Source organism: Cryptomeria japonica, chromosome 3 (genome assembly GCF_030272615.1).
Source record: "Cryptomeria japonica chromosome 3, Sugi_1.0, whole genome shotgun sequence".
Taxonomy (NCBI): Eukaryota; Viridiplantae; Streptophyta; class Pinopsida; order Cupressales; family Cupressaceae; genus Cryptomeria; species Cryptomeria japonica.
In genome coordinates, this window is record NC_081407.1 from 302,161,699 (window position 1) to 302,173,052 (window position 11,354).

Here is an 11,354-nt window from a genome sequence, read left to right on the forward strand (position 1 = left end):
AATACTTATAGAGTCTACCTAAATAGTTTTAAAACATTCACCTCCTTAATGCATCCTTTGTGTGTCCAAGAATGTAACCACAAATCATATGCCATGTTTCACATATGCACTCTTCAAAAAAGAGCTTGATACAATGATACACAAGTTGAACAACTAACTAGCTAACATCAACCACTAAACATGTGATTTCTTTTATAGAAGCAATGTCACACAAAATAATTAAGTGATAAGGTAAAATCACGCACCTTAAGCAAAACCATGAGTATACACAAACCATTTACCCCAAATTTTACTTTTTGGTACTCTGACTCTTAATATGAAATATGTTCTCATATGTAACCCACACTTAAAATATCTAACCAGTTTTACATGCAACTTTACAAGTGGCCCCAAGTAAATATTTAATGTGGCTAAACATCACTAAAAATGCACCATAAATAAATATTTATTATACATAATTAAATAATTATCTCTTGTGTAAGATGCACAACACCCTATTCCTAACATTATTGGTGGACTTTAGATAAAACATGTTAATAAGTAAAAGGGGAAGAAATTCCCTAAAGTGGGGGAAAGTAGCTATGCAATCAAATAAAGAATGTGAAATGAGCATGTGATACTCAAAAAACAAAGCATAATAAAAAATCCAAGGTGTGAAAGAAATAAGGAAGCAAAGGGAAAAATAATAATCGTTCATATATGACCCATTCATGGGTTCCCCAGGGTTCATTCTTCGGTAAAGGTGGTCAAGAGAGGTGACGAGGTGTGGGCTAGGCCAGAGCAGGGATGGATAAAGATTAATTTTGATGGGGCGTCAAGAGGAAACCCACGTATTTCCGGTGTTGGGTGTGTTGCTCGTGATGAGGAGGCGAAGATCCTTTTCAAAGGTGCGCAAATGCTGCAAGATGGGACAAACAATGAGGTTGAGACACAGGTTGCTCTATTAGCAGTGGAATTGCCCAAGAACATGAACATCTTGAGAGTGCATCTTGAAGGAGACTCTCAAGTGGTGGTGGATACAATTGTGAAAGGTGTATCTCTGAGTTGGCGAATAAATAAATTTATTTCAATTATCTGCTCAAAATTGAATGTTTTTTAGGATTTTTGTATCTCTCATATTAGGAGGGGGGGAATATGGTGGTGAATACTTTATCCAATATGGTGTGTTAATTGGATAGATGTATGAAGAGATGGTGGGAGGTGATGAGCGTATTGTTTAATGATAGCCTTAATCAGCTTGTACGATTTAATACTTGTTTGTTAATGAAACATGCATGATGTGGATGCCTAGTTCTCCTCCCGAGAGCATAGGCTAGCTCATTTGAAGTTGGCAATTAATGCCTCTACAGTGGCAACGGTGCCTGAAAGAAATGTATTTATGGAGAGGGTGGGGAAGTGTGTGTCAGTCCTTGCATATTCAAGAAGATTTTTGGTCTGCGAGCGAAGCTTTTCATTAGATGTTTTTGAGTTTGGTAACCTGATTTTTCTGATGGGAATGGAGGCCAATTTTATACTAAAGACATCCAAACTTCTTACTTCCATTTGGGGACCAGTTTTGGAGTGGAGGTTGAAGAACATGTTTTGTTTGAAGGATCCTTTGTTGATTAGGAGTGTGAAGTTGGTCTTGGGGGAAGATTTGGGTGTAATTGGTCACCGTTATCGGTCCCGCGCGGACTTATATTCCCTTATCACGGTGTGGGGTCTTGAGTTGGACTCTTCCTGCGCACGAGTCCGAAAGGTCATGAAGGCAATTATAATAGAGGAGTATCTAGTAAACACGGAGTTGCTACTAGAGTGGGCCATTTCGAATGAAGGTTTTGATGTCTCTGAAAGGTTGGAGGCCCATCAAGATTTGAGAGGCAGGTAAATCACCTTTCTCAGGAGACAGAAGGAGGTGAAGGCTAGATATAGAGAGTTGGCAAGGAGAGGATGGTAGGCGTTGAAAATGTTTACACAAATTATGGAGCTTGAGGAGGTAATTTGGTGGGCTCGGGCGGAAGCAGGGGATGAGGAAGAGATAGGTCGAAGGTTAAGGCCGAGGTCCAAATGCACGAATATGGCGATGGCATAAAGAAGATGAACCTTAACAATCCTTCTGGGTAGTGTGTGAATTGTCTATGTTGTTGGTCTCTGCTTGGGAGTTCATTCATGTTCCTCTATTATTCAAACTTTTCAATTTTCTTTTTTCATGCTCTATATCGATTTACAATAATATATGAAGCGATATTGTAGACATTTTGGGTTGGGGGTATGAACATTTGTTTTGGGAGGGCGGTTTTGTCTTTGTTGGATGTTTTGGGTGGTTGGTGACTGTTAGAGTTATCTTTTATTAGATAATAATTATTTATTTAATTATTAGTCTAATATACTCTATGATTAAGCTAAACTTAGGAATCTTATAATTCTTTAGGGTTTTCTCCTTTAGGGTTTCAAGTGTCTTTTTTATAAGGATTGTCTCTTTTTATTTTCATAAAAACTATAATTATTGAATTGCATTCTTGTTGCACAATCAATATGACTCCTCTTTTCTGGATCTCTGAATTCTGGCCTCCATAGTTTTTTTGCTTCTCTCTTTCTGTGACAGGTTTGCATGCAGGTGATCTTTGGGAGTTGTAGAGTTGATTTTTCCTCAACTCCAATATGGTATCAGAGCTCCAGATCTACATGCCCCCGTTCTCTTCATGAGAGATTTTGGGCCTTGTTCTTTAGATCTGTGTATTCGAGGGTTTGCGTAGTTGCTTTTTTCCAATTCTAGGGGTAGCTTATTTTTTGATACATTTTGGTGCCAAAAGGACCTCACTGTTGGATTCAGGAGGCCGTTTCCATGAATTTTGATATACAATTCGACATATTTTGGTGTCAGGTGTTCTGGAGGCAAAAAAATAAATAAGCCCAGGTCGTACAACCTCAGGCACACAGTTTGAGAAAAAAATTAGGTGCAGTTTAACAACTTGCCCAGGCTGACAGGGTCAACACTAAACGTCGGCGATCTGTTAACTGCAGGGGCCACATTGGCAGTTACCGTCGGTGATCCCCGCCCCGCGGTCTTTACACCGCTAGCCCCCACTTCCAGGAACCGTAGTGGTCGTCAAGCACTACCAACCCAAGAGTCGTTTGCTGGAGCTGCTTGTCACTGCCGTCTATCAGGAGCCACCCGTGCCCCGCCGCCCATTGCCACCTGGACCCACCCTTGGCCGCCCGACCCCACCATCCCTGTCAGTTGCTCCATCGCTCGTACCCCGCCGCCCTAGCCACTGACTACTTGCCCTCTACCTTCTCAGCTCGACCGCCACCCAGCTACCACCTCCCTACGACCAACAGGGTGGGGCTGTTTTTTTTGAAGGGTTTTTACATGCTAATGGTTTTTTTGCCATAACTTGGGCAAACAAAGTCATTTTTTACAAAACCTTATATCGTTGGAAATCTCTTTCCGAGCTTTATCCAAATCTGGAGGTTTGAACTTTTGATTTTTCTTTTTTGATGTCATTTTTTACTGTCAAAGCCAAAGGTTCTTTTTTGCACTCCGGGAGACATAACTTGAGCATCTGAACTCCATTTTTTGGAAACTTTATATAGTTGGAAAGCTTGTTCCATGTTCTTTCCATTCATATTAGTTTTATTTCTAAATTCTTCTCGAGGTATATTTTATTTAGTTTTTTGCTTTTCAGCACTCTAGTGAATATCTTGGATGTTTTAGGTCCTGGGATCTCTTTCTTTGAGTAGGATGTCTTGTCTTTGGTTGTTCTTTTTGTTTCCAGTCTTCTGTCTCTTCTGATCATTGTAGCATTTTATTTATGCAAACACACTAAGATAAAGTGCCATCATGCATTGTCTACTTGGGATCTTGCACATCTTGTGCATTATTGTACATGCACTACTTATAAAGTGCCATGGGGGGGTTCATGTTTGTCTTTTGTTTGCCATCTACCTTTGTCAAGTGAGTGTTCCTTCCATGACATTAGCCTCATGATGTGTGTCAAGCGAGTGTTCCTTCCACAATACTATGTACTTTCTCTGCACCTTCGATGTTCTTGGTTCTTCATCATGCAACTCTTGTTGGTCGTTCTTTTCAGTGTACCTGTCCCTCTCCCTTTTCAGCATTATGGGGAGGTTTGTCCTGTTGGTTCTAATGCTTCCTTGGTTTGATTGATCAACTCTTTAGGCTATGGTGTTTCATGACATCTATATCTTCGAGTTCATTTGTTTGTCTTTGTTTGCCATCTGATTCGAGTAGTGTCATTTGAGGGCACGCATGCATATTTTAGTCTTCTCTACCTAGTCATGTTCTATTTCTATGGAGGTTCTTCAGATCAACAGTTACTCTTCGACAATGTTTGCAACAATTTCATGCTTCAGTGGTGTTCTTTATGCTTTTTTTTTGTTCTTATCTTCTAGAACACTCTTATTTGGAGGCTTCTTAGTCCTTCACTTGAGCTTTCATCTCTTCTTGGAGAGGAGTTTTGTTCCCACAGGGTTTTCTCCTTTTTCTCCACTTTACAGAGATTTTATTGTACTTGGGTACCTCATCAGGCCTAGTTGTCGGGACCCATTGTTGCTTTCTTGCATTTTTTACATGCTTTTTTAGTCCTTAGTTTTATTTTTAGCTACTTCCTAAATTCATCTTAAGGGGGGTGTTAGAGTTATCTTTTATTAGCTAATAATTATTTATTTAATTATTAATCTATTATACTCTATGCTTAAGCTAAACTTAGGAATCTTATAATTCTTTAGGGTTTTCTCCTTTAGGGTTTCGAGTATCCTTTTATAAGGACTATCTCTTTGTATTTTCATAAAAACTGTAATTATTGAATTGCATTCTTGTTGCACAATCAATATGACTTCTCTTTTTTGGATCTCCGAATTCTGGCCTCTATAGCTTTTTTGCTTCTCTTTCTGTGACAGGTTTGCATGTAGGTGGTCTTTGGGAGATGTAGAGTTGTTTTTTCCTCAACTCCAATAGTGATAATTGGGACCTTTCAGGATAAAAATTTATTTCTTTTTTGAGATTGTAAATTTTCTTTTCCTTTAATAAAAATCCAATGTTATCAATCAAAAAACAAAATCGTTCATATATAAAATCTTATAGTCATATGCATGGGTATAGGTATATAGGTATGTATATAATAGTGATGTGCATGTATTGTTGAACAAACTTGAGAAGATTAACCTCCTGATGATTGTCCTCATTGTATAATAGGTCATAATCATCACAACAAAATCATTCATATTTATATTCATTGGCATTTGATTATTCTTATTCTTTGCATGCCATTTATATTACATGTATTTCATATTTCTAATCATTTGTATGAGGTACAAACACATGATCTAGTGATGTCACATTCAATATTTATTTTCTCATCTAAATTTTTTGCCTCTTTACTCATTGTCGTACATGAATACTAAATATTTGATGCACCACATCTTCTTGATTTGGTTTATAAGTAGTGTAGACGTATAAAAATGACCACTTTCCTAAACGAATATTTAATGTTCATTATATTCTCATTCCTCTATTTAATTAAAGCACTCACATTCATCTATTTGATTAAATAAGTTATTCAATTTATTTAATTAAATTCACCTAGGCCTTTCATATCATTTAACTGAATAAATCACCTTATTTAATTAAATCCCCTTTCTGCTACATTTAATTAAATTGTTCACTTCAAATAAATAAATCTAATTTATTTAAATCCCCACTTGCATCTATTTTTGTTGAAATAAAGCAATTTATTTTAATTAAAATTACTCTCCATCCACTTGCATTCTCCTACATCTCCCACTTGCCTCTCTAAACCCCTTCTAAATTCTTCTAATCCCATCTAAATTAGCCTAACCCATCTACTAAATATTGTCACAATCCTAAGCAAAGGGAAGTCACTTCTCAAACCCTTAAAGTCTTCAATAACCATTAAAGGCTTTATGTCCTCAACAACTTAACCATTTAAGGCTCTTGCATAACCATTAATGGTTAACTCAACCTTCTTACATGGTTGGAGACTTTTTGCCTAACTCAACCCTCATCTAACCCTAAGGTCTCATAAAGCATTGATGGCCTTAACCTTGGTTACCCCTTTAACCCTTGCACAAGAGTTTATCCTTTGAGTAAAAGCTTTATCCAATGGGTAATCTTAACCTAACCTTAACCCTTACCTTCTAAGGTAACCATGAGGTCTTCTCAAGCATTTAATGCTTCTTGCATCTCCTCTCAAGCAGTCTTATGTTGATAATTGTCACCATTTCATTGGTAAGAATTGTAAACATGGATTGATAACTTTCAATCCTGACCCTTGATAGGATTATCCAATCTTAACCCTTAATTGCCCTATTTTTTTTATAAATAGAGCTCTCATTCCTCCATTTCATATCCAAGTCTTTAGCATCAAACTTATAGACATTTTACTAAGCATCTAATCTAAATCATTTTAATCAAGCATTTAGCCTCTCTTTGATAATCTTCATAGCATCTTAAATAGGCACTTGTATTATCACATAATAATCATCTCAAACTAATATAGCATGCTAGGATAGTTTTATTACTAACCCTTTCATCTTATCATCATATACATGCTAGTGTAGTTCATCTTTTGTTAATATCATGCATATTAGGATTACATTCATGTTAGATTGATCAAACATCCCTCATTCTCATGATTGTCATCATTGTCATCCCTAAGTCACTTTGCTTAGTGATCTGAGAGCAAAGGCATTGGCTTAAGGGGTCTTGTGAGATAGAGAACAATGGAACATCCCTTGGGAAGTTGAGCTATTCCATATAGCTCCGTAACTTGCACCAAGAGTCCCACTGGTGTGTGGACTAGTCTTGAATTCGTAATATTCATTTCATCCCGCCACTTTTCTCGCATACAAGTAGTATTTTGCACATGAGATTTTTGATTTCATGAATAGCATTTGTTTCTTCTTTTGTTCTTTTTTCTTACAATCACTTTTGTTTTTTGGTACATAATTCTCAATATGATTTTGTTTTATTCTTATTTTTGTACCTGATAATATTGTGCACTCAACCTCTTATAAATTATTCCCAATTCATACAAATATGTGTCTTATATAGATATGATTCCTTTATCTCGTTATGCACATCCTTTGGTGTCTTCACTAATATTTGTCATATGGAGTGACTAGCATAAGATTTAGGCTAGTAATGGATCTTTTCAATCTTTATCACCTTTCCTTTGTGTACAAATCCAATTCATTAAAGCAAGATGATAGGATAATCTTACATTTGTATGGTCCATGATATCCCTAGTAAAATACTAAATGTGTTGGATGATGGTTTAACTTGACATAAAATTCACAGTTCTTTATGTCCAACTCTTAACTACAAATTGATCCATCTTAATGTGTTGATCAACATTTCAATAGCAATATTTAATGAGATCTAGGAATGTGTATACTATTGATGTCTAGTATGGCGAATGAATAGAATCTCTTAATTTCAAATATTATATTATCGTATTAGATCAATAATAATGTGCCATATTAATTATTTTATGGGATTTTCTCATCAAAGAATGTAATCAATGGAGAAGTAGTAGAATACAAAGATGTAACATTTGTTTCCATTGAACAAGTGCATGTGATATATATCTATAATTAAAAAATCATCCTTTTTTTTTATAATTTATATATATGTAGAGAAAGGGTCTTGATCTGAAGTTCAAAACATCAACCAAGAGAAATGATGACTAACCCCCAAAAAACTAGAAGCAATTGAACTATCAATAACCACAAACAAAACCTTCTCTTATACAATCAAAGTCACTATAAACATAACTAAATTTTTCAGAGAGCATCAAGACAGTTAACTTGGTACTTATACTAGCAGTATACCTACTAATTGTTTGTAAAATAAGGTACATATGTCTAAATAAAGTCTTAGAAGTTGTAGCATCATAAATTATACACCTTTATTAGTGTGTCTAATTTCATAGTCTCCTAGCACCTATTTTAGTATTTCCCTTTCCTGTATGCATTATAGGACCTTTATTGTAATTAATTAATATCTAATTCAATATTATGGGTCTTATTCAACTTTATCACACCATCACACACTTATTTGGGCCCTTGATTCTAGGTGTGCTCTTTATCATTTTATCCTAATTTATCCTTAATGCTACCCTAATTTTAATTCTTAAAGCATATTTCACATATCTATACATCTTGGTTCGAGCAATTGAGCTAGAATTTGCATTAGAACCTCATTATCTCGCATCCCTAGAAATTAGGGAAAAATTTGATAGGTCCAGGGCACTAGGCACCATGGCCCCACATTTTTTTTCCCGAATTTCGGGAGGATAATTGGGCGATCTTATCTTATTCAAATCAACGTCCGTGTGAAAATATATTAATTCCAAATCAGTCTAAATGCAATTTCAATTATGAAAGCCCTATATAAGGCATCCTTCTCAACTCATTTAAGAGAAGCAATCTAAGAAACCTAGAGCAATCAATTATCTATCCCCATCATTTGTGCATCCCCGAAGAATTCATTGTCAAGCATTTTCAAAGATCTTCAAGGTTGCATATTTATCCTTTAAGCATTATGGCAAAAAATTATATCAATCTTATGCAAGCATGTGTGCGTGATCAGGGTTTTGTGTTTGTCATGCCATTTTCATACAACATTTGTGATTACATTCAAAGAGAAAAGCATCATCATCAACAATTGCAGATCTGAGGTATATCCATTTAGCATTTATTTCAGCATTTGGATTATTGCATTCAAGGTTGATTCCATAACTTTCCCCTTTTCATTATGTGCAGGAATAGGTACAGAGCTGCGTTCGAGAGGATCAACAAGATTTGCAGAGATGAACAGGTTCACCTTTTAATGGCGAGAAATTTGAAGGAATAGGTCGACCACCACCACAATCCCGAAAATTTAGGCCAAACTTTTGGGAACATATTCAAATCAACTTGTTCTACTCAGATCAAGGCCAGTGGCTCCGTATGACATTTGTATCTTACTATTTCTGCCAATTTAAATAAAAAAGTCCTCATTTACCCCAATTTTAGCATCTTCACAATTCAACTTAGAACGAGGGAACCAAACCCTAACTAGTGAATCTATTAAAAAATATTAGCCCTTTCCTTAGTTGGATTGAGGCTAGATCTCTTGGATTCACCTCTCTTTTAATTTAAAGGTTAATTTGGCTCATTAGTGGTCTTATCATATTTGTTGAAACCCTAGTTCCAAATTACACCTCTATAGGAGTTAAAAAGTCCATATCCAAACTAATAACATCAGTTAAACTATTACTACTAAAATGGCACAAAAGCCACCACCAGCTAAAGATTAAAAAGGAAACAAAACCCTAAAAGTCTCAATTCTTGGGGCCAAAGATGATCCCCCAATGCTTTGCTAGCAACTTGCGGGTTATCCTTCTAATCTCCTTGTGAATAATCATGGCCTTTAGTGTCGTCCAACTTGTCCTTGCCAGTCCCTGCATTGTGCTTGAGCATTTTCTTTATCTTGGTTTGGCTAGAAACCATACTCATCACTGCCTTACGCATAATATCATCAATGATAATATTAAGAGTTTTTATAGCATTTTCAAAATGTTTTTTTACTAGCTCTAGACTCCTCTGCCTTAATTTCCACATACCTCATTTGGACATGCAGATCCACCACTTGGATTTTTAGGTCGGTGTTGGTTAACATATTTAGACTTTTAAACCAAATCAAATGATTCACTTCAGCCCAAAATGAGACCAATTTCAACCAACAGTTGAGCAAACCGTAATGGTTCTTCTCTGTATTTTGATATGAAGGTACAACTCCCTTCGTTAGATAAAATGTGTGTTTTTTGGATGTTCTTTTAACCGGAAAGCAATAAAGGCAACTAACATCTGCTCATAGCATCTAGTAAACAATAGATTTATAAACAAAGAGGTACATGGATAAATGATGCAAATTCCATCTTCCAAATACTCTCAATAGATAAACAAGAAAACAACAATAATTCCCTCCAACTAATGTGCATATTCAGAATTCAAAGCTTATGAAATAATCAGAATCATAACTCATGTGACAGAAGGATTTATCCAAGAAGAGATTGCAATCAACATAGGAAAATTGACAATCATAAATAATGATGAATCAACTCAAAGTTTCAATAAATCATCTTTATTTCTTAGACAAAACTAGAAAGTTCAAAGACTTTTCAATCCAAAAAGATTATATTCCTCATAAACAAAAATGTTGTCTCCCCCTCTCCCTTCCTTCCAATAATTTTTTCAATAAATAGAAAGAGAAATACTCTCTCCTTATCAGTTCAGGTAACTGATTCTTGTTTTGACCTTTGAGTTTCCCATTTAATTCCTTATATATACAAGCTTTAATTAAATACTTTGTCTTGAGATTGATAGCTCGCAGATGGTTGTTGGAGCATTATAGAAAATACCAAAGTTTGCCCATAATAGATCTCCTGACTTTGTCTTCATTGTAAGCATACTGACCATTTCAATAATAACAATAAGATTCAACTATTGTCTCTTGAACTAATTTTTGAAATCTCAACGTTCTCAAGGATTGCAACATTACACTTCACTGGCTATAAAAATATGATTACTGGCAAATATTCTTAACTTCTTAATGACCAATCATCTTAGAAGTGATCCTGAAAACATTGAGTACCTCTGTTCCTCTTCTATTCTATCATCGACAACAAACTCAACTTAAGAATTGCACACCCACAACGTGTTGCAATAGGAAAGTTCCTTCAAATTCTTATTGATCAAAACCTTATAGCATTGCTTTTGCAATAAATTTGTGTGCTTTCATCTAACAGATGATTCCGATGTTCCATAAGATAGGCGTATATAGCCAAATAAGGCAATTGTATGCTTGAATGACATGTTTCTTTTCAGTGTTAATTGCATAACCTAAGTGGCCAATGTTGGCACTATTTTCATTGATGTCAACAAGTGTTGCAGGGATGCTAAGAGGATGCAGAGAAACAAGTGTTGCAGGTTGCATAAGTGATCAAATCGGGATAGCAATACCGATAAAGTGTTGTGTAGGTGATATCTACTCAAGTGGTCGTATCGGAATAAATTGGCCAATACCAAGTTGTGTGGAGGAAATGGCTATTGATATAAGTCAAGTCGATGTAGGTTCATGTGTAGACTCCTTCGTGTTTTAAAATATCGGGATAGCAATACCGATCACAAAGTTTGTGCTACACATCGGGATAACTGACAAAGGCGGCATAATGAGTTTGTGTTATGTCGACAGAGCAAACTACTTTGACATCGTTGTGTCAGAATAGCTATGTTGACCAAGAGATTGGGGATACCTATCAAAGTTGCTATTGAAGGTGAAATGGCAA